The sequence below is a fragment of the Castor canadensis genome, chromosome 15 (genome assembly GCF_047511655.1).
Source record: "Castor canadensis chromosome 15, mCasCan1.hap1v2, whole genome shotgun sequence".
NCBI lineage: Eukaryota > Metazoa > Chordata > Mammalia > Rodentia > Castoridae > Castor > Castor canadensis.
This window is the reverse complement of record NC_133400.1, coordinates 46,873,251-46,898,952: the sequence shown is the minus strand read 5'-3', so window position 1 is coordinate 46,898,952 and position 25,702 is coordinate 46,873,251. Positions and strand designations below refer to the sequence as shown.

At 38.4% G+C, this 25,702-nt stretch overlaps 1 pseudogene; it reads left to right on the top strand.

Annotated features, from left to right (window-relative positions):
• Positions 1-541: 541 nt before the first annotated feature.
• LOC141417227 (zinc finger CCCH domain-containing protein 4 pseudogene) lies at positions 542-10,775 on the top strand (annotated as a pseudogene).
• The last annotated feature ends 14,927 nt before the right edge of the window (positions 10,776-25,702 follow it).

The window sequence follows — 25,702 nt, the reverse complement described above, 5'->3', positions numbered from 1 at the left end:
CATGTTACATGGGGAGTTTATAGGTATAAGGAGACCTTGACCTAAGAGTTTGATAATTATTGGTTTTATGTCTTTGCAATGAATTTCTGAAATAGGGAATTGGGGTCTGCAGGGGTATTGGTTAGGGTCCTTAAGGGAAACGCAGATGTGTGGGTGGTGTGTAGCCACAATCGGGATTGAGGTGTCCCAGACAATGAGGCTGACCAGAATGGGAAGTTTGGGTGGAGCACATCCAGGAGGAGAAGGAGGGGCAAGATGGCCAGCAGAGGCCAGAAGGAGTGAGTGGGAGGCTAGAGATTCTAGCGGGTGGGGAAGGATGGTTATGGAGGCACCAAGTTTTGTTAGAATATCTTGACCTAGAAGTGGGGCAGGGCAAGATGGGATGATAAGGAAAGAATATGCAAATATTATACCTCCAGCAGAGCAAGGAAAGGGCAGAGTTTTATATGGGCAGAAGGGAGAGCCGTCAATTCCCATAACAGAGACTGATGAGGGAACTGTTAAACCCAAGTGGGCAGGCAGCACAGAATAAGTAGCATCCATGTCCAAGAGGAAGGAGATGGACTTACCCGCTACCTGGAGCATGACCCTGGGCTCGGCGAGGGTGATTGGGGTCCCCAAGTCAAGGTATTGTCAATCTTCTGCCAGTCCAAGAAAGTCAGGGATCTGGATAGCTGGTGGGGCTGACCCTCCATGAGGAGCTGTAGGGGGGTAAGCCCTGTCCAGGACAATCCGATCCCCAGTGACCCACCTGTTTGCATTTTGGGCAGGGCTTAGTTGGAGGTCTCGGGTTAGGGCACTGGCGAGCCCAGTGGCCTTCCTTGCCACATCTGAAGCAGGCTCCCGGAGGAGATGATGGGAGGTTTCGGGTTCCTCCTTTGACTCGGGGCTGTAAACCAGCTGGCCGCAGGGCTGCTACCAAGGCTTGGGTTTGGAGGGCCACCTTTTGTTGGAGGTGTTTTTGGTGGGTTGACTCTGCTGCTTCTTCTCGGGCATTAAAAACTTTAATATGTCATTTTCATCAAGTCCTGTATAGGGGTTTGAGAACCGTCTTCGGCCTTTTTTAGTTTTTCTAATATCTGGTGTGGACTGAGATATAAAATGTCCAGCCAGGATTGCTGCCTCAGCGGGGGAGGTGGGGTCTAATCAGGTATACTGGGCGAGGGCCTCCTGGAGGCAGTTAAGAAAAAGGGCCGGATTTTTGTCAGCCCCTTGGGTTATTTTGCGGAGTTTGTCAAAATTTACAATTTTGTTGGACACCGTATTCATGCCCTGTAGGAGGCATTGAATCATTAGGTCTCTCTGGCAGTGTCCTGGAGCTTCGGGTTGGTAGTCCCAGTTAGGGTCGTGGTCGGATTTGTGTCTTCCCCAACTGGGACTGTGGGGTCAGCCAAGTGAGTGTGATCAGCATAGTGTCAGGCTGCCGCTTTGATGCATTCTCATTCCTCAGGGGTGAGGGTGGAGGCCATAATGATGAATAGGTCATGCCAAGTTAAATCATAGGCCTGAGATAGGTAGCGGAACTCTTTGGCATAAGCAGAGGGGTTGGCGGAGAAGGATCCCAGGTGCTTTTCTATCTATGATAGGTCCTGGAGGGAGAAAGGAACATGGACTCCGACCGGTCCTTCCACTCCAGCCACCTCTCTGAGAGGACAAAGGAGAGAGGGTGGGGAAGGGCGGTGTGAGTGGGTGTGGGAGGCTATTGTGGACATTGGAGGGCAGGGAGTGGGTGGAGCAGAGGGAGAGGGAGGCAAGGCCAAAGGAGGGGGCTGCTTGGGCAGGGAAGGCTCTGTGGGTGGGAGAGGGGGAGGGGAAACCGGGTAGGGTGATGGGGGTGATTGTGGTCGTTGGGGAGGAGGGGCAAGGAATTTGGTGGACTCAGAGGAGAAGGGTTAGGGTATGGGGGAGGGGATCCAGAGGAATTGGGTGTTTGAGCGAGAAGGATCTGGGAAGGAGAACATTGGAGGCACAGAGAGGGACGAGAGTGCAGTTTCCAGAAGGCCTGCACATATGGGACCTCAGGCCATTTATAGGTTCGACAGCAAAAACTGTCAAGATCAGTGAGGATATTAAAATCAAAAGTGCCCTGTGGAAGCCATTTTGAGTTGTTGTCTAAGGTTTATTGTGGCCATGCTGTGGTGCAGTAGAAAATGAGCCACTTGCTTCAGAGGTCTGGAGAGTCCCAAATTTTGGAAGTTTGAGAGGAGACAGGACAAAGGAGTTCTTGAGTCCAGCTTGGATTGGGAGGACCCCATCCCTGAATTGTTGGAGGGTCTCAACCTTTAGGGAAGCATCCCTCACTAAAAGAGGAGACCTGGTTCAGAGGAGGCAGCCTGGGTAGAGGAGACATCTCTCCCGGTGCCCAGGTGTGAGAAGCGGAGGGGCTGATCCTGGCACAGCCATGACTAGGACAGGGGCCCAAGGAGGAACTAAACAGGGGGAGGAGACTCACCCAAGCTGAAGCCTGAGCGTAGATCTGGAGAGGAGGAAGGGCCTCAAGCCAGGGCCTGGCCCAGGGCCCCGACTGCCTGGAGTCGGGTAAGGCACACTTCCTCCCGGTTTCGGCACCAAATGTTAGGTCAACATGGATGGGAAGGCCAAATCAGAGTCAAATGACAAGGCAAGTAGGCTTTATTGAGAGCGCGCTCTTGGGTGAGGTTCACATTCCCCAAAGAACAGCGCTGAAAAAGTCACGCCCAAGAAATGGCAGCCTAGTTTTTATAATCTGGGTGAAGTCAAGAGCTTAGGGTGTTACGGAACGATGGGATAGGTTGAGGCCTAGTGAAGGAGGGGCTCAGGGTAATGTGGACCTATAGGATAGGTTGAAACCTATTGCCCACCGGGTGGGGGTTGTTGTGGTAACCATAGGGGGAGGAGGAAAGGGGAGGGTGATTGCCCCCCAGCAGGAGCTGCTGGCTGTGGGGGAGTTGCCATGGCAACTAGAGGGGGAAGAAGAAGAGGGAGGGTGGAATGGAAAATCCCTGATCGCCATGCAGTGGCTGCCCACCGGCCAATCACCTATGCTGAGAAAAGGGGCTAAGAAGTTGCCTATTCATGGCATTCCACTAAGATAACTCATTAGGAAGGAACAACAGGGGAAATGCCAGTTAGACACTATCCTAATCCTATCTGTGTCTCATTTTCATAGCCAGACACCTAGAACAAGTTTTCTACACTGGTCTCCATTTGCTAACCACCTCCCCTCTCCCCAGCCTACTATAGTTGATGGACACTCCCTAATTGCATGTAAACTGATCCTGTGAAAGAACTCTTTCTGAGTCTTATTTTACTATCTGCTTTCATCCATTCATTTAGCTATTTATTATAGGCACTTGAGGAAATTTATAGTTTACCACCAGAAGTACTTAATAAAATCCACCCTTCTTTCTTTTTTTAAAATTTTATTTATTTATTTATTCATTTATTCACATGTGCTTATATTGTTTAGGCCATTTCTCTCCCGTATCCCCCACATGATCCCTCTCTCCCTCACCATTGCTCACTTCCAGGCAGAACCTGTTCTGCCCTTATCTCTAATTTTGTTGAAGAGAAAACATAAGCAATAATAAGAAAGACAATGCATTTTTCCTAGTTGAGACAAGGATAGCTATACAGAGAGATTTATAACACTTCTCTTCCTTGAACCTAAGTGCCTTCCTCTCTATGTCTCTGGGGGTCCTTCTTCAGGCAGATCCATCAGCTTTTGTGCCATATCAGGAGATACAAACATTGCTGCTTGAAGGAAATTTGAGTTCTGTACAAAGACAAAAATACAATTGCAATATGAAGTAATGTTTTCTGTAATGAAGGCTAGACACAGTATAAGGAAGACATAGCTTTCTAATCTTATGTCTAATACATACGTCTGGGTACCTTCTCCACACTAGAGTTGGAATTCTTGGTCTCATGCTTTCTCTCCCTACAGAAAAAAGTTTTTGAAAACATGTTCTTGTAGGTTTTGTAGTTGTATCTAATTGGTGAGCTAAGTACTTTATTTTTATAAATTTCAGTCCTAAGTATAAATTATCTTATTTCAAAATATTAAAAAGAATCTTGAAATACTTAAGTTTTCCTGGGAGTAAAATAATGATGTGCAAACAGCAGGAACAAGAGCAGGCAATCTGGAGAAGCCAAGTTACACAGAGCTTTATGCATATTTTGTGCTGATGAAATTTAGATACTATCTTATAAAGTGTAAAACCTGAAAAAACTGGGGTAAGATAAGAAGACTAAGTATACCTGGCAGCAAATTAGTGAGGTACAGGATGGGTGACAAGATAGATGCTAAAAAGATGGGGAGAGTATTTACTACAAAAGTTCAAGTAAGAGGAGACATACAGCCATGTATGGCAGTGCACTCTGTAATTCCAGCACTTAGGAAGCTAAAGCAAAACTATCAGAAGTTTCATGTCAACCTGGGCTACATAGGGTGGTTCTATCTCAAAAAAGAAAAAAGGAACATGTCAGAATTTATGCAATGCACAAAACGACAAACAAGTAAGTGATAAACAGAGGGAGCTACCTGGCCTCTGATATTTACTTGTTTGAGAAAGGGTAACAGAAGGAAAGAAAACTAGAATAGCCACCATATTTAAATAAAAGAGTGAGGGGTAGAGATGTAGCTCAGTGGCAGAGCACTTGCCTAGTGTATATAGGCCCCAGGTTCAATCCCAAGCATGACAAAAAATCATAGGAAAGGGAATGGAGTGATGGGAGAAAATCATTCAATTTGTATTATCTAGAGATGTGGAAGTGAACTGCTTATGTGAAATCTAGGGAAGTCATGCACTGGTCAATGAAGACCCCTTGGTGTGGATCTCAGAAGATAGGTCAAGGATAGAGATAGACACATGAAAGTTATCATTATTAGGTGGTAAATTAGACTATGAAAATGGCAGATTTGAAGAGGTAAATACACAGAGAAAGAAGGAAGACGATTAACAATGCCAAGACTCCCTGGCATACACACACCATGTGTATTCCATGCACACATGGTAACAGCTCTCTTCTCTACAACAGAATGGGGACTCAGGAAGCTTCAAGATTTGCTTTGCAGTTTCTTCTGACATAGGAAGCCAGGACAGAAAAGAGGTGGGGCTGGGGTAGAGGTACAAAAACTAAGAAGATGCAATTGCATTATAAGCAATACTGATGGCCCAGCAGATACCAGACAACCTAATTCATAAAGGCACATTTGTAACACTTATCTATCTTACTTGTAGCTATCTTTAGTTCAGGGCTATGTAATTTGAGGATTTAAGGCTATGTACTGTGCAATTAAATTTCTAACATTTTGTATCTAAAATAATAAAACAGCAAAACTTTAAGTTTTGTACAACATATTAGCAAATATAGTTATTTACAAAAGCTATCACAGACCACCACAAAAAACAATCTGACTAGGAGATAACTTCTAAACCACAGTTACATTTGTTAATATTTCTATTGAGAAAATGCTGAAAAACAGTTTTGTAACAATACAACTGTCTTAATTAGAACACTTTGCAAACAACTTAGGTTAGGTAAACAACCATTTACTAATGGAAAGAAGAAATATGAACTCTTGTGGACTACCATTCTAAGTCTAAACACATTTCCAAACATTATTTTCCCAAACTATATTGTATAGTTTTCATATAATACTAATCTCCTTAAGCTGTTTTAGTATAAATTATGCCTTAGAAACAAAAAGATTAATAATTAGGTATAATTCTGTTTTGTCTTACTTCCTTAGCTTATTTTGCAGTGATATTACACTCTTGCCCAGTGCTACATACTATTACCTATATTTTTCCATTTGTATATTAATAGAATATTCTTAAGCATTTATTTTAGGGCATCTATATTCCAGTTCTTCAGCTGTGAATTCCATCTGATGCATTCTTTGAGAAACAGTGCCCATTAACTTATTTATAACTACTTCATCTGCCACTTGATCCTAAAGCAAGTTGAAAGGACAGATTTTTAAAAATAATTATAGCTAAAATAATAAATATGCATTTGTTTTCTTTAGGTTTCAGTCATTAACTCAAGAGAAATATTAAATGTATGATATAAGATGTTACTGCATTCAATCTAAATCATAAAAATATTGACTCTTTCCTTTTTGTCCCATGTGGAGCTGAAGTTTGAACCCAGACCCTCATATGTGGTCCACAAATGCTCTGTCAATGACCTATAACACTCACTCTGAATCATCCTTATGCTGGTGCCCATGTGATTGTATAATTCACACAATAACAAAATTAATTAGAGATGTTAAAATAGAACAATATAACACAAGAGCAATTCAAGAATATGGTTTTCTGTATTCCAATTTTTCTTTTCCTTCACATAGTCTTACTTTCTACCAACTATTCCTAAAATATCAAATGATTCTCTAATGAACATCATTACTCTGAAACATCAATTAAGTTATAATGATGATGGAAAATGAAATATTTAAATGAAAAATAAAGGCCACCTATCCTTTATAAATCCACAAAACATATTGCTAAAAGTAGATGAAACAAATACAATATGAAAATCCAAAACAAAATTTGCAGGGAGATGAATTGAAGCATATTACAGATAAATTAACCTGCAACAATGGAATGATTTTGGTAATTCTTCCTCAACATCATAACTTGGTCTTTATGCTATCTCATGTTTATAAAAACTTTCGACTTGTCAATGACCTACAATATTCTCTTGTAAATATCTAATGGTGGTTTGTACTTCTTCAATTTTGTTTTGAAAATTCTTAAGGATTTACATGTGTCTTGCTCCCTTTTTATTGAGAGTAACTCATGTTCCACACTTGGACTGCTTCCTTTCATGTGAAGGTAATTCAGAGTCAGTTTTCTCTGTTTCTTCAATATCATTGATCTGTATGAATATAATGGAAGGAAACCTAAAACTTGAATGTGTTTGATGTGCTCACTGTAGAGGAGTGGATATAGTAATACTAAACTAGCTGAATAGGCTGCTATAGATGAACCAATGTGGGTTGTAATACACATGTGCATGGAAGCAACTCTAGGAATCTCTATATATGCATCTATGTTTATCTCCATCTAGCCAAAAAACCCCTATATCTTTCTTATTATCTCTTATTTTTCTCAACAATATTGAAGAACAAATGTGTGGGGTAGGGAGAGGTGCCCCAAAAAACATATACACATGTGAGTAAATGTAAAAACAACAACAAAAAAAGAAGAGGGAAAAAATGAAACCAAAGAGAGCAGCTTTCTAAAAATAATAATAATACAGTTTGGTAAGAAAGGATATAGGTCAAGAATATTCTAGCACAAAGCCATGTGTAAACTGTGACATAAAATTAGTTGCAAAACATTATAATCTACAGCAAGTTTGTAAGATGTAGTCCATTGAATTACTCTGAAACTCAACAAAATTAAAGCCAACAGAAATAACACAATTGTTCTCTTCACATTCATCATTCTTGACACAAAGCATCTGCATTTGACCTTAGGCTTTCATTTTGCTAGGATTGTTTCATGTCATTCCTTCATAAAATGGCTCAAAGCTACCTCTTAGTAGAAAGTCTCTTATCCCTTCCTCTAATTTTCAAAATCCATAATATGTAAGGACGTTTCAAGGACATGGCATTGAGGTATTTAGGACTGCATCAATCATTGCTTCCCAGAATAAGACTATGAAATTAAAATGCAAATTAATGAATTTTTGTGAAAACATTTCATTAGCATATATTAGATGTAAGGGGTGAAGGGTTTATTGCAACACTAAAGCAGTCTCCAATAAATAACCTAACCTTATGATGTATTTCAGGTTCTCAAAAAATCAAGGATAAGCCAATCCCAAATTCAGTAGAAGGACAGAAATATTAAGGATCAGAACTGAAATTAATGAAATGGAAAATAAAAGAACAATACAAACAATAAGTAAAACAAAGAGTTGGCTTTTTAAGGTAATAAATAAAATTGACAAAAACTTAGAACACCCAAATTAATAAAATTAGACACAAAAAGATAACATTATAAGAGATACCATTAAAATTCAGGAAATCATTAGGGAATGCTTTGAAAATGTATTGGTCAAATAAATTTCAAGATCTAGCATAAATGGGTAACTTTCTTGACACATATAACCTATCAAAATTGAACCAATAAGATACAAATAACACAAACAGATCAACAGCAAACAATGAGATTAAAATGGTAATTAAAATCTTCTTAACAAAGGAAAGCCCATGACCAGACAAATTCACCACTGACTTTTATCAGATCTTGTAAGAAAAACTAACAGCTATGCTTAAACTATGCAACAAAATACAAACAGAAGCAACAAATAAAAATTCATTCAATAAAACAAGGTTAAGAAAACTGGATAAGGATACAACAAAAGAAAAAAACTACAGGCTAAGATCCTTAATGAACATAGTTCCAAAAACTGGTAAGAAAATGCTTACAAACAGAATTCAACAGCACATTAAAAAAGTCCAGAGCCAATGGGCAACAATGATTATGATGACTACTCCAAGGAGCTGAGCCAGTTCCACCACTCTAAGGACAGCCAAGGTCGAAGGTTAAGTTGGGGCCATGGCCAGGGCTTCCAGAGGCTGAGGCAAAGGGATGGGCAGCTGCCGGGGCTGAGATGGCAGCCAAGGAGGAGGGATGAACAAAGGTGGAACGAATGACGACGACTTCTATGATGATGACAAGGGCGATGGTGGTGGGAGCTACCCGAGGAGCAACCAGACAAGCCCCACCAGCAGCAGTCTGACAGGAAAGGCAAAGTCATCTGCAAGTACTTCATGGAAGGGCGGTGCATGTGGGGTGACTACTGTAATTTCAGCCATGACATGTAACTGCCAAAAAAACGTGAGCTGTGCAATTTAACATCACTGGTTTCTGAGCCAGGGAGAACTGCCCATACATGCACGGTGACTTTCCATGTAAGTTATACCACACAACTGGGAACTGCATCAATGGTGATGACTGCATGTTTTCCCATGACCCTCTAACAGAAGAGACCATAGAGCTTCTGGAAAAGATGTTAGCTCACGAAGCAGAGGCAGGCACCGAGGATGAACAGGAAGTGGAGGAGCTGAAGAAGCAGGACATCAACCCTTTGCCCAAGCCACACCGCAGCGTGGGCCTCCTGCCCACACCCTGGCGGCTTCCTGGCTCCCCAGCCCCCACCTCTCCCAAAGTCTGGCCCATGCATGGGGGTCCCCCACCTACCCTGCCACCTCCTCCTCCGCCCCCTGGGCCCCCCCAGATTCCCATGCAGATGCAGGAGCCACTGTCGCCGCAGCTGCAGCAGGACATGTACAGCAAGATCCCCTCCTGGTTTGAGATTGTGGTGCGGCACACTGGACAGCAGGCTGAGACGCTGACTGTGAGGGTACCAGGACCTGGTGAACTCATGGGTCCCGGGCCCAACATGGGAACCCCAGGGCCCATGGAAGACCCCATGCATCCCTATATGCATCCGGACATGCACCCCAACATGCCAATAGGCCCTGGCATGAACCCTGGCCCAAAAGATGCCCCATGGCCCTGGAGACTCCCCGCACTCTGGAATGATGTCCCACATCCCGCCAGCCCAGAACTTCTATGAAAACTTCTACCACAGCAGGAAGGCATGGAAATGGAGCCAGGACTCCTTGAGTACACAGAGGACTACTGGCACTACAAAGAGCTGCCAGGGCAGCCTGGGAGCCCTTCTTCCTGAGCACCCTCTGAAGTCTTACAGCTTCTCTGAGGGAGGACCCCAGGCCGTATGAAGCCAGGCGCAGGTGTCCCTGAGATCCTGCCCTCAACCCAGAGGGCTCTGTACCTGAGAATCCAGCAGAAGCAGCAAGAAGAGAAGGAAAGAGCCAGGGCTGAGAGCAGGAAGCAGGATCAGGATAATGAGGAAGGGGACACTGGAGAATGGTATTCAAGTGACGAGGATGAAGGTGGGAGCAGTGTCACCTCCATCCTTAAGACCCTGAAGCAGCAGACATCCAGCAGATCCCAGGCCTCAGTTGGAGAACTGAGCAGCAGTGGGCTGGGAGACCCTCGCCTCCAGAAAGGACACCCTACAGGAGGCAGGCTGGCTGACCCTCTCTTCAGCCGGGATCCCAGACTCTTTCACCATGCTTAGGCTGCTGGTGGCTCAGGCCCTGGGGACACAGGGCCCTCTGACCCTCAGCTGACTCGCTCCACCTCCTGCCCACCTCCAAGCCTGAAGGCAGCCTGCATTCCAGCCTCGCTGGCCCTGGGAACTCCAAGGGGTCTGCACCGCCTGCTGCAAGAAGGAGGAAGGGGGGCGGGCCCTGCTGGAGAAGGCCCTTAGCATCTCCTTAGACCCCTTTTTCCTGGGCACCCACTGCAGGACCCACGGTCACAGCTGCAGCAGTGTAGTCACATCAAGAAGGAAGTGACCCTGAGCAAGCCAAGTTTTGCCCTCACAGTGCTCTGGAACCCCGAGGACCTGATCCCCCTGCCCATCCCCAAGCAGGACGTGGTGTCCCTCATGCCTGCCACCCTGCAGTCCCTTCCTGCCTTGGACCCCAGGCTGCACCACTCTACCCCCGCAGGCCCCCCAATGCTCTGCAGCACCGGGGCACCTCCATGGACCCCAGCGCCTCTGGCTCTAACTTGCCTGACTTTGAGCTGCTGTCTCTCATTCTCAAGACTGTCAACATCAATACCCCTGGCCCGAATGACAAGCCCAGTGACCCTAGGGTATGCAAAGCTCCCACTGACCCTCAACTGCAGAAACCAGCAGACTCTGTGGCCCCTTCCTGCACTACCAAACTCACATGATGGCTCATATCTGTGATCCCAAATAGATGAGAAGTGTAGGTAGGAGGATTGGAGTCTAAGGCTATCCCCAAGTAAACCTGTGGGCCCCGTCTGAAAAATGATTAAAGCTAAAAGAGCAGGATGCACTGCTCAAGTGGCAGATTTTCTACATAGCAAGACCAAGGCTCTGAGTTCAAACAGCAGTGCCTCCAAAAACATAGCACAGGTGAGTCAAATCACACTATAGTAACAAAATCAGAATGGTACTGGCCCCAAATCAGACACAAAGAACAACATAGTAGAATAGAAGTTCTAGAAATAAGCCAAATCAGATATTTCCATCTTGTTCTTGACAAAGGTGCTAAACACTTACACTGGCAAAAAGACAGTCTCATTTCCACGTGGTGCTGGGAAAACTAGATATCCATATTCTCACTGCTAAGTAAACAGAGGGACTCCTACATATTCTTCTTTGACATTGCCTTTAAAATCGTGATTTTGAGGAATATGCATTTTACCATTATAAGTATTCACAGTTTAAATCTGTCATATTATTTCCCAGAATTTCACACTCCACAGGACTAAGAAGTTTTCTATCTTAAAAAAAAAAAAGAAAAACAAACGAGAAGGCAACTCAACAATTTCAGAAGTCCCATTCATATCTATAGTATATGTGTTCAAACACTTCTTCATAATGTCTCCAACTGCAGATTTCCCCAAATCCATGTTCTCATTCTCTAGATGTGAATTTGCTTCTATTATTGCTGATTTCTTTTCTTGTGAGCTTATGGCCTTGTTTTCCATTTTTTAAAATACCTGCTAAGTATCCCATTTGACCTCTTTAAAATTCTTTTATTTTCTCACATGAATGAACTGCATACCAGAGACTGACTGGGCCACCAAGACCTATATTAGGGAGAAAACAGACCAGAAATTTTAAAAATGAGCAGTTTTTATATGAAGTCCTATATATTTTCAGATTCACTTATTTTGTACAGAAAAATGTCGAGTGACTGCCTACAATGTAGACACATTGTACAAAACTCTGCCAATAAAACAGATGAGACACTGCTCTAGTTGATCTCACAGTATAATGGAGAAGAAAGACAAAAAATGACCATTATAAATTCAGTTACATGCTTTAAATAGTGTTCTGTGACCACCTAAGGGAATTTAACCTGCAATGAGCCCAGAATGATTGTTCTGAGGAAGAGACAGCCACACTGAGAAATGAACAGTGATAGAAATTAACAAGTTAAAGGGTGAAGAGCATTCTATCTGATCTACCAAATTCTGAGAGTCTTTTGCGTGTGATTCTATCCCATGTTTGAAAAACAGTTACATTCCTACCTTAAGCAACTAAACCCAAAACCTGTAAAAATACATGAAAAAAATAATTAGGATAATGGATTTTAAATTATGGAGACATTGAAGTATAAAACCCTCAGTATTGCAGCTCCCTGTCATTACAGTTTGAGACTATGACACAAGGAAAACAAGTGAGTCAAAGTCTGGTAGGCTCAAGGAAATGAGGGATGAAGGATCTAGCGAAACCATGGGAGGTCAATGTCACAAGACAACAGTACAGAGAAAATAGCAGTACAGATAAAGAATGCTGGAAGAAAGCAGAGGACTCATTTTGAATGTTTAGCAGTGTAAAACAACATGTTTGTCAGAAAAGTTTCTGAGGCTGAGAAAAAACATTATGTAACAACAAGATTAGAGGAAACTCTGAATAGTGCTCACACAGTGCCATCATCCCTGACAAACTCATAACACAGAATAAACAGAATATTCTTATCTCAGCAGTGGGGCAGGAGTTCCAGGCTAATCACTGTCCTAAATCACCTATCAAATCATATGGACAAGTTGATAAAGGACCAAGCTGCTTAAAATTAATTTAAAATATTCCACAATATAATTCCATTGAGAAATGGAGGCATGAATGATATTCCTTAAAACCAAATTGTACTCATGGAGACACAAACTGGTAAAAATCAAACAATACAATGAAGAAGACACAGGTTTGAGATGAGCATAAACTTGTATGAAGGTTTTGAAAATTTTTAAAGATTTGAAAAAATCCAAACATTCATAGAAGACCCACATAACATAGAAATATTTTTAAATAATTAACAAAAGTGTCTGTCATGGATCTGTGCAACCTATGTAGAAAATGGTCTACTTTATCATTTATTAACATAGAATATACACAAATCTATTCTGAAAAGTTAAAATGGATCAGAATGTATGTACACACACACAAACACACAGTGTTCATGGCATCATTTGAAGACAAGAAAAACTTAAGCAAATGTGAAGATTTCAAATTGTATCACTGCAGTACTCGAATAATATGATAATCTCCTATTTCTATTGTGGTGAGTTCAAGCTTTTATAATCACCCACTCAAGGCTTATAATGCAAAACCATATCCATGTGAGCAGTTTATCTCACCAGTACTGCTCAATGTGATTAAATTGAGTTTTCACAGTTCTCATGTATTTTCACTATCTGTTACACATTTAGCATGTACAAACCTGTGTTAATAGGCTATTTATGCTATAATTAAGTTTATTAATTATACACTAGGTAATAAATTTTAGGAATGCAACCCTTACACATGCAAATTTTGGGCTGCCAAGTGTTTGGAATAGCTAACCCCTCACTGTTACTGAAGAGTCAACAGTATATAAATAATCATGTGATAAGAAAATGAACTGAAACTTTAAGCAAAAGTAAGTTTGTCAGGTAGGTTTAAAAAGTATGACCCACTCTATGTGGCAATAAGAAATACACTTTAAATATAAGGACAGAAGTTGGCTAAAAAGCTGAAAAAATATACCTTACTAACACTTGATGAAACAATGTTAGATAGGAATATCTATGTAAATATCAATGTAGGCATCAGAGAATATCTATGATGAGTAAAACAGTCTCTATTGATAATAGGATAATTGATTAAGAGTGATTAATTGATTATGCATCCAATTATTACTTCAAAATGCAAGAACAAAAACTGATAGAATTACAAAAGAAGTAGACCAATTTCCAAGTGTCATATCAGATTCCACTACCACTTACTCAATAAATGATAGAAAAATACATAGATCATCTGCAACAATATCAGACTTAAACAAAACCATACTTCTTTAAAAATTCTTAGTTGCATATTTAAAGGCTATACAAAATCTTAATAAAAAGATTAAGTCAAAATAATTTAATCTATGCAAAATATTTCCCCTGATCAAAAAGAGACTTGGAAATCAATAACAAAATAACTCTGGAAGACACTTGTATATTTGAATACTAAGTAACTTTTATCTAAATAACACTAAGTCACAAAAGGCAATGAAAACAGAAATAAGAAAGCATTTTAAACTGAGTGAACATAACAAGATATCAGAATTTGTGGAATATTCCTATTACAACATTGAAATGAAAGTTTAGCACTGAATATTCCTGTGGGAAGAATTGTAATTCTACAGCCATGATTTCTACCTAATGACTGAGAAGAGGCCAAACTAAGCAAAAAAAAAAAAAAAAAGCAGAAGAAGAGAATAAACATTTAGTGTGTGCCTTCAAAATTCATTTGCTCAAATCTGATCACAGAGTGATGGCATTAGGAAGTAAAGATAATAAAGTAATGGAGGCACAGCATTTATGAATGGAATTAGTGCTCTTAAAAAAGAGATACTAGAAATTTCACTTTTCACGAATGTTTTTTCTTTATTGTTGTGCTTTGGTGGGTATATTGTGGCATTTATAAAGGTTCTTAAAATGTATAAATTATATCATACTTGAATTCATCCTTTCCCACTGCTCCCGTTTATCTTCCCATCCCCTGAGTCATGGCACAGTTTCAGCAGGTATAATTTTGCATTTACAAGCATATATAGACATTTTCTGTACCATATTCACTCTGTTACCTCCTTTCCCCACCATCTCCCCTCTCCCATGGTGTCAACCCTCTCACCTGGGCAGAACCTGGACTGTTCTCTAATTTTACAGATGAGAAAAAAGAAAACATGACATTTTTTGCTAGTTTGAGATAAAGATAGCCACACAGGGATTTTCCTAGTGATTTTTCCATGCTTGTATGTGTTGTACCCCACAATTGGTTTGTCTCCTATAATTATCTACATTCTACTTTAGTCCCTTTCTTAAGGTGTTTTCAGCCAATTTAACATTTGTATATTCATTCATGTATTGAGAATATATCACCCATATTCAAGTTCTTAGTTTCCTTCTTTTACCCCACCCTTCCTGTGCATGACCTCCCCTTTGTGTGACAAGTGTTTTATAATATTGCTGCATTTGTATTGTCTACATTGCACATATGAGAGAAAACGTGGTTTTGACCTTCTGTGTCAGACTAATTGCATGTAAGATAATGTTCTCCAATTCCAATGATTTACCTGCAAGTGACAAAATTTCTTTCTTCTTTGTGACTGAGTAAAATTCCATATTTGTATACAAATACCACATTTTATTAATCCATTTGTCAGTAGTGGGGCATCATAGTTGTTTCCTTAGCTTAGCTGTTATGAGTAATACTCAATGAACGTGAGTGCGCAGTTGCCTTTGTTGTAACCTGACTCACATTCCTTCAGGTTTATCCCCAGAAGTGGTGTTGCTGGGTCATGTGGCAGATCTATTTCTAGTTGTTTAAGGAGCCTCCATTCTGTTTCCCATAGTGGTTGTACTAGTTTACATTCCCACCAGCAGTGTATGAAATGTTCCTTTTGCCCCACATACTCACTGACATTTGTTGTTTCTGTTCTTGATGGTAGCCATTATAAAGGAGGAGAGGAAGAATTTTAATATGGTTTTGATTTGCATTTCCTTTATGACCAGAGATGGTGAGCATTTTTTCATGTGTTTTTTTCACCATTTGGACTTCTTCCTTTGAAAGGCTCTGTTCAGTTCATTTGCGCATTCCTTCACTGAGTCATTGATTCTTTGACAGTTTAGTTTTTTGTGATTTTGTATATTATGGTTATCAGTCCCTTCTCTGATATATAGCTGGCAAATATTTTCACCCATTCTGTTGGTGGCCTTTTCAACTTAGGGACCATTTCTTTTGTTGTGCAGAATCTTTTAATTTCATATAATCCCATCTGTCAGTCATTTCTCTTAGTTGCTGAGCCACCTGAGTTCTACTGAGGAAGTCCTGGCCTATGCTTATTGCTTTCAGTGTATTCCCTGCTCTTTCCTATACTAGCTTCAAGGTTTCAACTCTTATGTTAAGGTCCTTAATCCACTTTGATACTGTAAAGGGTGACAAACATGGATCTGGTTTCAGTATTCTGAAGGTACATATCCAGTTTTCTGCAGATAGTTATTCAGTTTTCCCAGCAACATTTGTTGAACAGGCTGTGTTTTCTCCATTCTATGTTTTCAGTGCCTTTGTCATAAATTAGGTGAGCTTAACTGCAAGGATTCATATATGTTCCTCTATTCTGTTCCATTGGCCTGCATATCTGCTTTTGTGCTAGTCTGTTGTTTTTATTGCTATGGTTCTGTAGTATAGATTGAATTCAGATATTGTGATAACTCCTACATTGCTCATTTTGCTCAATGTTATCTTAGCTATTTGTGGTTTTTTTGTGTTTCCAAATGAACTTTAGGGTTGATTATTCATTCTCTGTGATTTGTGCCATTGGAATTTTGATTGCAATTGCACTGAACATGTAGATTGCTATTCATAGTACAGCCTCTTTACTATATTGATTCTACCAATCCATGAGCATGGGAGAGATTTCCATCTTCTGTAGGCTTCTTCAATTTCTTTCTTCGGTGCTTTATAGTTTTCCTTGTAGAGGTCACTTATATCCTTTGTTACATATATTCCTTGGTATTTTATTTTTTCTCACTATTGTAAAACAAAATTTTTCCTATATTCTTTCTCAATTGGTTCATTGTTGGTGTATAGAAATGCTACTGATTTTTGTACATTGATTTTGTATCCTGCAAATTTGCTGAAGCTGTTTATGGTGTCTGCACGTTTTTTGGTGGAATTTCGCAGTTTTTTGTTATAAGATCATGCCATCTGCAAAAAGAGATAGTTTAACTTCTTCCTTACCTATTTGTGTTCCTTTAATTTCTTCTTCCTATTGTATTGCTCTAGCTGGGATTTCCAAAACTATGTTGTGTAGGAGTGGAGTGGGCACCCTTATCTAATCCTGACTTTAGGGGAAATGGTTTCAGTTTTTCTCCATTAAGTATGAAGTTGACTATAGGTTTGTCATATGTAGCCTCTGTTATGTTGAAATACATTCCTTCTATTTCTAGTTTCATCAGAGCTTTATCATGAAAGTGTGCTGAATTTTATCAAAGGCTTTTTATGCATGTACTTAGATGATCAAGAGGTCTTTGTCGTTGCTTCTGTTACTATGGAGCATTGCATTTAATGATTTGTGTATGTTGAACTATCCCTGCATCCCTGGGATGAGGCTGAGTTGGTCATGTTGTATGATCTTTTTTATATGCTCTTGAATTTGGTTTGCAATTATTTTATTGAGGATTTTCACATTTATGTTCATAAAATATATTGGCCTATAATTGTCTTTTTTGTTGTGTCCCTGTCTAGTTTTGGAATGGCTTTATAGAAGGAGTTTGGAAATGTTCCTTCCCTTTTTATTTCATGGAAATGGCTAAATAGTGCTGGTATTAGTACTTCTTTAAAGGTCTCCTTTTCTGGGAGAATCTTTATTGCTGCTTCAATTTCATGGCATGCTATAGAACTATTTAGGTGATTAGTATCCTCATGGTTCAATTTTGGATGGTCACATGTATCTAGACATCTGCCTGTTTCTTCTAGATTTTCCAACTTACTTGAATATAGGTTTTCAAAGAGGTTCTTGATGATTCCCTGGATTTCCTTGGTGTTCATTGTTATCTCTCTTTTTGGTGTTTGATTTTATTAATTTTGGTCTTTTTCTGTCCTCCTTTTAGTCAGATGTGCCAGGGGTTTGTCAATCTTGTTTATTTTCTCAAAGGAACAGCTTTTTCTTCCATTCTTTGTATGGATTTTTTGGACTTTACTTCATTGATTTGGGGCCATATTTTTATTATTTCTCTCCTGCTGGTTTTGGGTTTAGCTTGTTCTAGTTTCTCTAGGAGTTTGCGATGCAGCATTAGGTCATTTATTTGAGGTCTTTCTATATTTTTAATATAAGCACTTGAGGCTTTAAATTTTCCTCATAGGAATGTCTTTGTTGTGTCCCATAGGTTTGGTTGGGTTGTGTTTTCATGTTCATTAAATTGCAGGAACTTTTTTATTTCTTCTCTTATTTCTTTCATAACCCACTGATCATTGAGCAATGTGTTGTTCATTCTCCAGCTGTTTGAGTATTCTGCTCCTTCTTTTATTGTTGAGTTCTAATTTCATTGCATTGTGGTCAGACAGTTAATGAGGTTATTTCAATTTTCTTATATTTGTTGAAACACATTTTGTGCCCTAAAGTATGATCTATTTTGGATAATGTCCCATGGGTTACTGAGAAGAATGTATATTGTGTTACTGCAGGATGGAATACTCTGTAGATGTCTGTCAGGTCCAGGAGATCTATGGTATCATTCAATTTCAGAATATCTTTGTTGATTTTTTTTTGTCTAGGTGACCTAGTTTTGGTGATAGAAAAGTATTAAAGTCTCCCACTATGACTGTGCTGGGGTCTCATTGTGATTTAATGTCTATTAGTGTATGTTTAATGAACTTGCTTACACTGGCATTGGGCACATGTACGGTGGTAATTGTTATTTCCTCCTAGTGTGCTTCTCCTATTATTAGTATGAAGTGAGTTTCCTTGTCTTTTCTGACTAATTTAGGTTTGAAATCCACTTTACCTGATATATGTACTGCTATTCCTTCCTGTTTTGGGGGGGCATTAAATTTGTAAGTCTTCCACACTTTTGCCCTAAGACAGATTTTGTTTCTGTCAATAAGGTGGGTTTCTTATAAACAAAAGATTTTTGGGTCTAACTTTTGAATCCAGTTTACCAAATGGTGTTTTTTGATGGGGGAGTTGACTCCATTAACATTCAGTGTTAACATTGAGAGGTATGTGGTGATTCCTGCCATTTGGATGTTTTTGTTGTTTAAGGATTTCCCATGTGTACAGTCAATTCTATACCACTCTATGAGTACTTGTCCATTTTTCTCATGAGGTTTAATACTTCCCCTCCTGTCATGGTTATGTTTGTTTTCTTCTTCTATGTATATGATTCCCTTCTGAACCAGCTATAGTTGTCATATTGTAGTCATATATTGTTTTACTTTCTGGATATTATGGAAGGCTTTTATTCCACTGTAGATTTTGAATGTTACCTTTGCTGGGTACAGTATCTAAGGACTGAAATTGATTTCTTTCAGTGCTTGAAATATTTTATTTCATGCCCTTCTTGTTTTTAAGGTTTCTGTTGAGAAATCTGCTCTTATGTTGATGGGTGTACCTTTATATATTAAATGATTTTTCTCTCTTACACCCTTCAAAATTGTTTCCTTGCTTTCTGTGCTATTTGTTTTAATTTAAATGAAATACTAGACATTTTTTCACTACGTTTTCCATGTGAGGTCATAGCAAAAAGGTGGCCATATATGAACCCAGAAGCAGGTCCTCACCAGATACCAAATCTACTTGTGGTTTGATTTTGGCCTTCCTGGCCTTCAGAACATTGGGAAATAAATTTTTTGTTAATATTTAGTGTTTTGTTACATTAGCCTAAAAATGACTGCAACATCAGCAATGGTAAATTCAATTATATAAATAATAGAAAAATATACAGCAAACTAATGAAATCAAGCATTTTTAGTAGATCAGTGAAATGCAAACATTTAACTAGCCATTATGCAAAACAATCACCTTATAGATGAAGAGTATAAATTAGTTGTGCCAGAGCTATTGATGAGTGTGAGAGTGCTGGGATGGTCAAAGTCTCATGTTTAACAGATTAACAAACTAAAATTATTCTTGGTTGAAAAATTACTTCAATATTAATCTAATAGATACAAGTGTGGATTTATAATATTCCTACAACAACAAAATGATCACTGTCTGAGGTGACAGATATGCCAGTTACCCTAATTTGATTATTACACATTAGGCATATGAACAGAAATATCACACTGTTCATCTCCATATGTACAATTACTATGTGTCAATTAAAAGAAAATGTGTAAAACCCCAAAAACATTATTTACAAAGTTATCAAATATATGAACCATAAAAATACCTCATAAAATATGTGAATATTTATGCAATGCTTAGTTTTGTTGGTATAGGGGTAAGAACTCAGGGATTCACTCTTGCAGAGCAGGTTCTCTACTATTTGACTGTCTCCAGCATACAAAGACTTATGAACTAAAACTATAAAATATTATGGAGAAAAATAAATGCAACCTATATAAATGAAGATAGATACTGTTCAGGAGTCAAAACGTTGACTATTTAGAGGTTAATTCTCCTTAATGTATTATCTAATTGCTTGAAAAAAAGATGAGAAGTCTAGTTTTTAATTTAAAATCATTTTCTAAAATTGATATGGAAGCCTGGGTTGTAGCTCAGTCTTAGAGTACTTACCCAGCATGCACAGGCCTTGGATTTAATGTCCAGGACTGCTAAAAATAATTATATGGAAAAGCAAAAGATCTGTAATAGCCAAAATAACAGTGAAAAAAAACAAGAAAAGGTGTGACAAGAGGGTGTATTTTGTATGTTACAAATCAATAGTAAACAAAACCGTGTGATGATGGTGTTAAGAAAGATACACAAATAAGTGGAATAGGAAGGAGTATAGCTGACCAAGACCAGTCAGAGAAAAAGTAAAAGACACTATCTAAAATATAACTAAGGCAGAAAAGGTTGGAGATATGCTTCAAGTGGTACATCATCTACCTCGGAAATATGAGGCTATGAGTTCAAATACTCAAGCACTGACCCCCAAAAAATCTCAACTTGATTGGATGTCAAGCAATTTTAAAACTTTCAATGTATGTTGACAAAAAAGGCTTTAAAAATACTTTTAGTTGCAGCATATGTATGTTTTGGGCAAAATAAAATGAAACCACATGCTACATAATTAATACTTCTGGTCAGTTGGGGAAAAGTCACCACATAAAGTCTTTAAGTTCAATATTTTTTTTCATTTGTTATTCCTAGGATTTCATATTCCTCACTTCCTATTGGTTGAATATGAAGGATGGTGGTAAGGAGGGTAGGCCTGATATAATCATACCCCTTGCCCACGTGAGCCTGGGAGGTGAGTAATCATCAGCTGGTGAATCTGCTGCTTTAGTCTCTTGTCCTCTACACCAGGACCTGTACAATTTGCTGCCTCCACACCCTTTTGTCCTTCAACAACATCAACCCCACTGTCTCTACATTTCCTACTGGCTGCAGAGATTTCCTGGAACTTCTTATTGGCAGCAATATATCTTCCTTGACATCATTCCTCTTGATGAATCCATAGTCTTTTCTTGCATTGAATAGTATTACTGTTAACCAAAACTTCCTTACTATGACCTTCCTGTTCCATCTGGCAGTCACAGCCCAGTGGAGCCACATAGACCTCCAATACAGGCAGGATGGCCAGGCTTCTCCTGAGCAGCACAGAGTGGTGGATGGCTGTATCTTAGCCTCTCTGCTCAGGACAGTAGTAGTGCTGTTTTCCACTGCTACAACTCTGGCTCCACGCAGGGTAATATGGTGAAAAGGCCTGCATTGTAATGCAGGTGCCCAGGGCTCTGTGGTGCACTCTGCTCCCACTAACTATCTATATTTTTGCTACTGCTTTTATTACAATACCTTGTGCTTTTCTTTAGTTGTACTTTTTGACACCAAAAACAAAAACAAAAAAATAATTTCAGGGAAATTTTGAATACTTAAAATATGAATATTGACTTTCATAAAAAATATCTACAGTTTTGATTGACTTCTATTCATAAGGTTTACAGGTTATTTAAAGTAAAATCACATTTCTCAAAAAGAATTAAATGATAAATAATGGTAAACTTACATAAAACAATTGTACTAATATAACAATTAATTTAGATACAAACTTTCTGTCAATTAAGAGAAAAAGAAAAGCATGATGTTAGTGTTATTATTGATAGAAAGAAATATGCCAGGGTTTTTGTTATTGTCACTTAAACAAGAAAACCCACAAACATTTTATAGACACTAAATTTTATTCAGAAAATATTTTGTAAATCTTCAGGTGAGGGAAACCCGTCTGAATATGATATAGGAGTTAGCACTCCCAGGATCTTCTATGCAAGTACTCTATACTATTCTAAACTGTACATGTGTTAAACTCATTTGAATTCTTACAACATCTGTGTGAGGTACATATCACATACTGGATAAAGGAAAGATCTAGGCAAAGAAAAATAGACAATAAATTTGCCCAAGCCCATTCAGCCAGCAGTGGCAGACTCACAATTTAAACCATGGATTCTCTCTTCACACACATGCTTAAAAACATGCTGTGAAAGAAAATTTATCTTCATGGTGTTTAAGTGATACACAAGCAAACGTAGCTACTAAAAGAAAAAGAAAAAGATTACCATTTCATTTCTAGATATAATTTTAAATAATAACTTTTGAATGTTGTATATATTTCCAAAAACAAATAGATATTATAGCTAGGCCTTTTTAAAATACCCCATTCCAATAAATTAAGATGTAGACAGAAAGAGAGGGTCAGGATAAAATTAGAAGAGGGAGATGGTTAAACTTAAAGCAAGGAGAAGAGATAGCTGGGTTTTAAGCAAGAATTCAGCAAGATCAGATTTGAATTTTTAAGTATTCATAATTCTTGCTTCAGGGTTAGATCAGTATTTCACCAAGTAGAGATGATAGTAACATATCTGATTCTGGTGAAGACACCAGTGAAACAGAGTGAACAAAATGCCTGGGAGTGCCATTCACACTGAGCAAAGTGCACTGGTCATGTAGAAGTCACTTCTACATATCCCAGAGTTTTAGAAGAATATTGGACATGATATTCTACAGAGGCAATGAAACAGCTTTATAGGCTCAAAAGGAGTCCTGTAAAGATGTTTTGGAAATTGTTTTATCATCCTAGGTTGGAAATATCTAAGCCTTCTCGAAACAGGCAGTGAACTACAAGAAAATTACCTCCACTGAAAACTGCCTCTCAAACTCTATTAGGAAATAGAGGGGAAAATGCAAATTCCAGGTTAAAAAAAATTTCAAATTTCAAGTTTTAAAATATTATGAATGGTCCACATGGCTCAAGGTCTTATTTGGCCATCTATATCAAAAGCATTTATAAGGTAATAGAAATTAATGCTTACAAAAGAATAGGAATCACTGTGTGAAAGGTCAAAAATGTACTAGTTGTTCTCATTATTTTTTAAAATTTTATAATATAGTTTTGAAAAATTTTATCACTGTCAATTTTCCATTTCAACCTCAAGGACAGATATGAAAAAAATTACTTATGTGTTGAAAATAGACTTCACTTTTAAGATATTTACTTTAAAATCTTGTTTTAAGAGTAGGGCTCTGGGGCAGAATTATTTAATTCAATTGAGTATGCCTAAGCCATAAGCAAATGAATTAAACTGAGCAGGGATGTGGATAGCAGGAAAGAGGATTAAAAATAAGCAAGATAATAATTTTTCTCATGGATCCCATAAATAGTAAAAATGAATAATTCTCACCTCAAAAATGCTTTACTCAAAACCAAGAAACACATTTAAGTAGAATAAATACAGAGAATTACTACTACCAGTGTCATGAGGAGTGCTGTACTGCACAGGAGGCCAGTAAGGTGGAAACTTCAAAGAGTCCTCAAACTCTTCCTGACTATTGTTGTTTGATCAAAGAAGAAATTCTTTTTAATAAGCTTTACACAAGTATTTTTATTGATACATAGTATTCAAAAGATAAACCAAAGACAAATGAAAATAAAATATTCCCTAGTTTTTAAGAACGATAATCCTTTCTCTTATCTAAAATAATTTCTATCTTCTAGTAACAGCTCTAAGATGATGTTCATAAACAGGTAATTCTCTTTAATGTGGGGTTAAAACTTACCTCACAGCATGGGGAACAAGGAATTAAGTCTATATTTTATCAAGCCACTCCCTGCCTACCCCAATGAACTGGTTTATCTTAAGTGGAATACCAACCAACCAAAAAGGTTTACCTTAGCATTAACTCATAAAAAATTCTTGTACAAAAACAGACAAGAAACATCAATACAGAAACAAAATACTCAAGTATTTAGCCATTTTTATTTAACAAATAACTTCAGTAAACAGCATTGTAAATAGTGAAGTACTAAAATTAAAATGCACTTAAAACAGGAATGTGAATAGTATGAAACAGACAAGCAATGCTAACAGTGACTGGGAAGCACACAAAGGTCTGTTAAGGCACCAATTGAGCTCTTTCAAGATCCAAAGATGCACTGACAGTGATGTTTTAAAAGAAAAATATCATACAACCGCATTTCTGCCATCAAATGAAGGCATAGTTTGGTGGATAACAGACATGAAAATAAGGCATTCTGACAGAGTACAAAGTAGAATTATATGCAAACAGTAATTGGAAAAAAGACAGTAACTTGGAGAAAATTAGGAATACTTTCACAGTGAAATTGATTTCAGATTTATTAGCAAAAAGTATATGAATATACACAAAGTTAAGGTACAGGGAAAAGAACAGAACATTCTATAGAAATATATAATTCACAAGGTTTTAAGTAAGGTGTGGGGGGTGTGTTTTGAGGTGTCAGAAAAGAAGAGACAAAAAGAAGGCATTGCTAATTTATCTCTAAGGGAAAGAACAGTGGCTAAAGCCTGGATGCTGTGTGGCACCAAATGCTCAAGTGTGGTTTCTGCCCAGCAGCTGTGTGAGTACCAGCTGGATGAGAGAATAAACCATAACCCTCACCCTCCCCAACATCCAATTTAATGAGTTATTTCTGATCACGAAGGAAGTCAGCGTTCCTTATTCAAACATCATACCATCTGGATGAAAAAATCATCAGAATCCCAAATTCTAAATTGTAAGCCGAACTAGAGTTACTTTATTATTACACAGACATTTTAAAAGGAGACTCAAAAAAACACATCCTAGCAACTATCTTCTTAGAAAGTCAGAGTGCACATTATTTCCATCCTCTTCTCTGCCCATGAAGTCAGTACTGCCCACTCTTTTAAATAGGTTGGGATAATAAAGTACAGTTTTCTTTTGAGAAAACATATTGGGTAAATCTAATATTCAGTACATAAGAATTATAAGGGAGGGACAAAAACAGAAAGCAAAATATAAAGAAAGGAATTTCTACTATTATTAATGAGCCCATAGTGTAATTAATATAGAAGTTACCATTGCAGTAGTTTATTTTGCCACACATGCAAATATTTTGTTATTTCAAAACCATCCAAATTTTAACATGCAAGGTTAAAAGTAAAATTAAACTATATGTATTGGGCATCAGTTTAATTGGTGATAAGCTAGAGTAATTCAAATTAGTCTCTATCATCAGAGTGCAACCATAATCCACAAAAACCCAAAGCTTATTTAAACCTAGCAAGTAGGGTTATATTCTGAGGTGAGACTCTGTCCTCTGGAGATGGTCAGCCTCACTGTAGAATAGCTGGTAGTGGTGACTGTACAATCATTTATTAATGTAAAACCTTAGGTATCCAAAGCAAACTATGTGAGGTCTGGGATCCACATTTAAATTTGCAATGTGTTGGGGAGGATAGGCTAATTTATCCTCCCATAAACCCACATGGTTGTTTCATATGCCAAAATAATTGCAAGTGCCTACTAAGGACTTAATTAACTAGCAAACTTGGTCCCATTATCAGAAAAGTGCTTCAAGAGACATGATTTGTTCCAATTTATCATCCATTAATATCTATTAATAATTTCTATTGTAATTTTTTGAGAAAACATCTCTTG